Source organism: Chrysochloris asiatica, unplaced genomic scaffold (genome assembly GCF_000296735.1).
Source record: "Chrysochloris asiatica unplaced genomic scaffold, ChrAsi1.0 scaffold00322, whole genome shotgun sequence".
NCBI lineage: Eukaryota > Metazoa > Chordata > Mammalia > Afrosoricida > Chrysochloridae > Chrysochloris > Chrysochloris asiatica.
The window spans coordinates 414,033-420,751 of record NW_006408840.1 but is presented as its reverse complement, the minus strand read 5'-3'; positions in this window follow the sequence as shown (position 1 = coordinate 420,751).

Genomic DNA, 6,719 nt, shown 5'->3' with positions numbered 1-6,719 from the left:
AGACTGATTGTGAGGGTTGGATATGTAAAGGTAGATATTTGTAGCAAGGAGGAAAGTGATTAACTTTGCAGTCTAGGAATAGAGGTCCTTGGGATCATCAATGGAGAAGACCCAAAGAAGTGACACCAGAAATGGAGGTAGAGACGATGACGTGGAGCGATGGAATGACTGGGGACTTTAGACCCAGAAAGGGAGAGGGGCTGTCTGCTGAGGACCGGGGATGGGGGAGCCAGGGGTGCAGGCTTGCAGTGTATACCCTGTGGTTGGTTGATGATCCATGGATGGGATTGTAACCATGGCAATGAAATGATATATGATAGGGTGAATGTAAAACTAATGTTCTCCCATGTAAACCTATCACATAATTCACAATAAAACACGCACACACACACACAAAACATTGTTACCATGCAGTGATATTACCAAAAACAAACAAACAAACAAAAAGATAACAGAATTTTTCCATTAATTTTTTGAACCTCCTTGTATTATGCAGCTCTATTATATGGTACATTGTTATATACACATTTAGAGTTGCTATGTATTCTGGGTAGATTTATCCTTTTATCATAATATATCATTTTCCTGTTGTTTGTAATTTTATTTATTCTGGTTTGTTTTATTGACAAAAATATTGCATCTCAATTATTCTATATCTTCACTTTCACTGTACTTGTATCTTAATATTAGAAATGGATTTCTTATAGACTGTATATGTTTTTGTTATTGTTAAGTACCATTGAGTTGGTTCCAACTCATATTGAAGCTATATAAGGTTTCCAAGGAGTGGCTAGTGAATTTGAACTGCCAGTTTTGTGGGTCGAACTGATCTTTTGGTCCAGTGTTTCACAGGATTTCACAGACTGTATATTGTTGGTATACATTTCAGTACATTTTGCTAACTGTTGCTTTGTATTTGACATATTTAAAGTTAATTCAAAAGTAATTAATATGTTAAGGTTTAATCCTTTCATTTCAATTTTTTTGTTTGGTGTGGATTTCATTTTTATGTTTTCTTTTTTTATGTATCTGTAGGCTACTTGATCATATTTTAAAATCCTTTTTTATTTACCTATATGTATTTGAATTTCTGAATACATTTTTCAGTAATTGTTCTAGGTTTTATAATAAATATATATAATTCCATTTGTGTTAACACTTAACTACTTTAAGCTAAGTACAGAATCATTGCCTACTTTTACCTTTCTTCACTAATTCCAATTTATATTAGAATTTTCTAAAATATTGCCTCTATCTACATTTAGAAGTATGTGAGAATTTTAAAAATAATTTTTGTTTCCATTATCAAAAAAAATGACAAACACATGTGGAAAAAAATTGTAGTTTCCCATAGTTTTCCTTTTTTCATTGTTCCTCTTTTGTTTCTGGTATGTCACAATCCCTTCTTTTATAAATTCATTTCTACCTAGTAAACTTCCCTTAGTCATTTTTGTGAGCATGTCTGCTGGCAATGATTTCCCTTTTTCTGTTTTGTTATTCCATTCTATTTAAAGAATAATTTTACTTTATTATAATTCTTAGTCGACAGTCCTTTTGTATGAGCACTTGAAAATTATTGTGCCATTTTCTCTGGCCTCCATGATATTTGATAAGAAATCTGATGTCATTTGAATTGTTTCCCCTTGTAAGAAAGGTTTCAGTTTTTCTTCCTTCATTTCCACAACTTTTTCCTTGACTTTAGTTCACAGAAATTTGACTGTTATATGCCTTATGGATGACTTTAGATTTATTCTTCTTGGGGTACTCTCAACTTCATTAATCTGTAGTTTTATGATATTTGACAAATATGTTTAAGTTTTCAGTCATTATTTATTCAATTATTTTTCAGTCTCTTTAGCTATGCAATCTTGAACAAGTTTTTCTATCCTCTGGGACTCAAGTTAGTTTCCAAATGTTCCTGAAATATTTTTTATTACTTATCTATTAACTTATTTTTCTTTTAGTTTTTTATTGTCTATTATTTAGATTGGTATTTCTATTATTATAGCTTCAACCTGGCTTATTCTTTTCTCTCAGTTCTTCATTGAGCCTATCCATTACATTTATTTTAATTATGTCTTTAGCATTAAAATTTCTGTTTGTTTCTTATATGTATCTCCTATTCTTTGCTGACACTTCTCCCCACCCCAAATTTTTTCAGGTGTAATGTATTATTGCTCATTAATGCATTTTTAAGATTCTTGCATATACATAGTTTTCACATTACTCTAACACTTCTGCCACTTTTAGTATGTTCTATAAAGTTGTTTTATCTCTGGTTGAAATTTCCATTTTTTATTAATACATTGGGAGATTTCAATGGATAAATCAGTCATTTTCTGTATTACTTTGTTAGTCTCTGACCTAATTAAAGCTCTGTTAAAAATATAAGTTTCTGTGACACTGATATGGTTGAGAAAATGTAGCATTTCCTCATTAGGAAGGAGTAGAATCCCAGATAGGAGTAGAAGGCCAGGTTTACCACTGACTTCTATAGATTACTGATAGTTAGTCATTATTGCTGGTCAGGAATGAGAGTTTTGGCTCCTACATATGCTTCCCTATTTGTTAGATGTAGAAGCATCTTGTTACTGCTCCCGTATCACTCTGACACCACAAATTACTGACTTTGTTATGACTGTTGTTGTTGTCAGGTGCCATCGAGGCGGAACCGACTCATAGCGACCCCATGCACAGCAGAATGAAACAATGTTCGATCCTGGGCCAACCTCACTACCGCTGCCACACTTGAGTCCATCAGTCAGACTGCAATTATTGTTTTGTATTTTTCTTGTTGGTGTTTCTTTCAGGAAATGTCTTCTATTCTTCTAACTACTCCAGGGTGGTCTGCTTTTCTTTTCAAGTGGAAATTTCAACCTGAGTGGGGTTCAGGATTCCATCTATGGTATTATATAATGCTGAGGCTCCACAGGAAGCCTCCTTCACTTGGAACATTGAAGGCCCGTTTTAGGTATTCCAATCAGTTATAGGCAAAAGACAGACTACAAGTTTTCTATGGTGATATTTCTGGCTATTCCTTTCTCTCCTTCTTGTGGGTAAATACCAAGTAGAGGAATTGATGGATCATAGGGTATTTCTATTTCCAACGTTCTGAGGAAGCACCATATTGCATTCCAGAGAGATTGGACCATTTTGCTGTCTCACCAGCAATGCAAGATAGTCCCAGTCACTCCACATCCACTCAAGCATTTATTGTCTTCTACTTTTTTTTTTTTTTATCTTTGCTGTTATTGATGGTGTGATATGATGTCTCATTGTTAGTTTGATTTGAATCTCTCTAAGGAGCTCTTGTGTGGCGCTGTGGGGCAAATGCGTCAGACTGCAAAGTCGTTTGAACTGCAACGTCAGTGGTTCAAGCTCACCAGCTGCTCCTTGGAAACCCTATACAGGGTGGCTATGGGTCGGAATCGACTCAACGGCACTTAACAACAACAACAAAGAGCTCTGATAGCATAGTCATTATGAATCAGGCTGTGAACCTTAAGGTAAGCAGTTCGAAACTACCAGCTGCTTCGCAGGAGAAAGATGAGGCTTTCTACTCCTGTCAAGATTTACAGTCTTGGAAACCCTGTACATGGTCGCTATGGGTCAGAATTGACTTGATGGCACTTAACAACAACAACAACAACAACAATGGATGACTTAAAATATTTACTGTTGAAGATCAAACAACACAGTCTTCGGTATGGATTATGTCTCAATGTAAAGAAAACAAAAATCCTCTCTGCTGGACCGATAAACAACATTTTTATCAATGGAGAAAAGATTGAAGTTGTCAAGGACTTCATTCTTCTTGGATCAACTATCAAACTCATGGAAGCAGTAGTCAAGAAATCAGATGACGTATGGCATTAGGCAAAACTGCTGCACAAGACCTTTTAAAAATGATGACGAACAAAGATGTCAGCTTGAGGACTAAGGTTCACCTGACTCAAGCCATGGTATTTTCAATAACCTCATATGCATTCGAAAGCTGGACAGTAAATAAAGAAGACCGTAGAAGAATTGATGCTTTTGAGTTCTGGTGTTGGAGGAGACTATTGAAAGTGCCATGGCCTGCCAAAAGAGCCAATAGATCCTTTTTGTAAGAAGTGCAGCCAGAGTGCTCCTTGGAGGCCAAGATGGCCGAACTTCATCTCTCATACTTTGGACATATTGTCAGGAGGGACCAGTCGCTGGAGAAGGATATCATGTTTGGTAAGGTGGATGGTCAGAGAAAAAGAGGAAGACCCCCAACGAGATGGATTGGCCAAATGGCAGCATCGATGAACTCAAATGTGGCAACAGTAGTGAGATTGGCCCAGGATGGGCAGTGGTTCGCTCTGCTGTCCACAAGGTCTCTATGAGTCAGTACAGACTCAATGCCACCTAACAGCAACAACAATGGATGATTATCATGAACATTTCTTGATATGTTTGTTGACTGCCGGATCTCCTCCTTAGTGAAGTGTGTGTTCATGTACTGTGTCCATTTTTTAATTGGCTTATTTGTCTTTTACTTATAGAGGTTTTGTAGTTCCCTATATATTTTAGAAATTGGTCCCTTTTCTGATGTGTCGTTGAAAAAGATTTTTCCCATTCTGTGGGTTCCCTTTGAACTCTTCTGGTGAAGTCTTTTGTGTTTTTAATTTTTAGTATGTCCCAATTATCTATTTTGTCTATTTTTGTTTGTGTACTTTTCAAAATGTTTGGTAGTCTGTGTATTCCTTGAATTGATACCCTCACATTTGTCTCTGTGTTTTCATTGATGGCCTTTATAATTTTGGGATTCACATTTAGGTCTTTAATCCATGTCAAGTTGGTTTTTGTATAAGGCATGTGGTTAAGGTCTTGTTTCAATCTTTTGGGTGTCGCTTTCCTATTCTGCCAGCACCATCAGTTGAAGAGACTCTCAATTCCCCATGTTAATATATTTTGGTACTTTGTAAAAAATCAGTTGGCTGTATGTGGCTGGGTTAATTTCTGAATTCTCAATTCTGTTCCATTGATCATTGTATCTTTCATTGTATCAGTACCAGACTGTTTTGATCGTGGTATCTGTGTAATAAATTTTTAATTCCGGGAGTGAGAGGTTTCCAACCTTATTATTCTTAAGTAGTGCTGTGGTTATCCGGGGTCCCTTTCAATTTCATATAAAGTTTGTAATTACTTTTTCCACCTCTTTGAAAAATGTCATTGGATTCTGGATTGAGATTGCATTATATGTGCAGTATTGACATTTTCACAATATTAAATCTTCCTATTCAGGAGCTTGGTACAGTCTTCCATTTTTGTAGGGCTTCTTTGGTTTCTTGTTAGTAGTGTTTTGTATTTTCTTTGTATAAGTCCATTTTTTCTCTGGTTACATTTATTCCTAGATATTTCATCCTTCGGGTGGCTATTGTAAATGGTATTGCTTTCCTAATGTCCATTTCAGTGCTGTCATTTTTGGTATGGAGGAACACAATTTGTATGTTGTTCTTATATCTTGCCACTTTGCTAAATCTTCCAATGAGGTCTAGTAGCTTTTTTACTAAGTTTTTTGGGTTTTCTATGTATAGGATCATGTTGTCTGCAAATAGTAAGATTTTTACTTCCTTTTTGCAAATTTGGATGCCTTTAATTTCCCTGTCTTGCCATATAGCTGTTGCTAAGACTTTCATCACAATGTCTGGTTCCTGTTTGCAGAGGGAAGGCTTTCAGTTTCTCTCCATTGAGAATAAGTAGGCTGTTGGTTTTGTATATATGCTCTTAATTATGTTGAGGAATTTCCCTTCATTTCCTACTTTGTTGAGTGTTTTTATCAGGAGTAGATGTTGGATTTTGTCAAATGCCTTTTCTGCATATGATCATGTGGTTCTTTTCTTTTTTCTCATTTATATGGTGGATTAAGTTGATCATTTTTCTAAGGTTAAACCATCTTTGCATATCTGATTTGAACCCCATTTGGTCATGATGTACTATATTTTTGATGTGCTAATGGATTCTGCTGGGTAGGATTTTGTTGAGAATTTTTGCATCTATATTCATGATGTTTATTGGTCTGTAATTGTCTTCTTAGGTATGAGGGTTATGCTTGCTTCATATAATGCATTAGGAAGTTTTACATCCTCCTCTATATTTTGAAATCATTTGAGAAGAATTGATAACTGACATCCCTGAATGCCAGGTGGAACTTACCAGTGAGTTCATGGACTTCTTTTGGTTGGTAGTTTTTTGATGACCTGATCATTTCTTCTTTTGTTATGGGTGTGTTCAGGTTTTCTACTTCACTCTGTGTAAGTTTAGGTATGTTATGCTTTTCTAAAAATATATCTATCATATTTTCAAATTTGTTGGTTTACAACTTTTCATAGTATTTTGTTATTATCCTTTTGATTTCCTTTGGTTCTGTTGTAACATTGCCCATGTGGTTTCTAATGCGTGTTATTTGTGTCTTCTCCCTCTTTTCTTATATTACGCTTGCCAATGGTCTGTCAATTTTGTTAGTCCTTTCAAAGAACCAACTTCTTGTCCTGTTGATTCTTTCTATAGTTTTTCTGTTTTCTATATGATTTATTTTTGCTCTAATCATTACAATTTCTTTTCATTTGGTAGCTGTAAGTTCCCTCTGTTGGTCTATTTCTAATTGTTACAGATGCTGTGTTAATGTGTTAATTTTGGTTCTTTCTTCTTTTTGGATGTGTGCATTTATTGCAATAAACTGTCCTCTCATCACA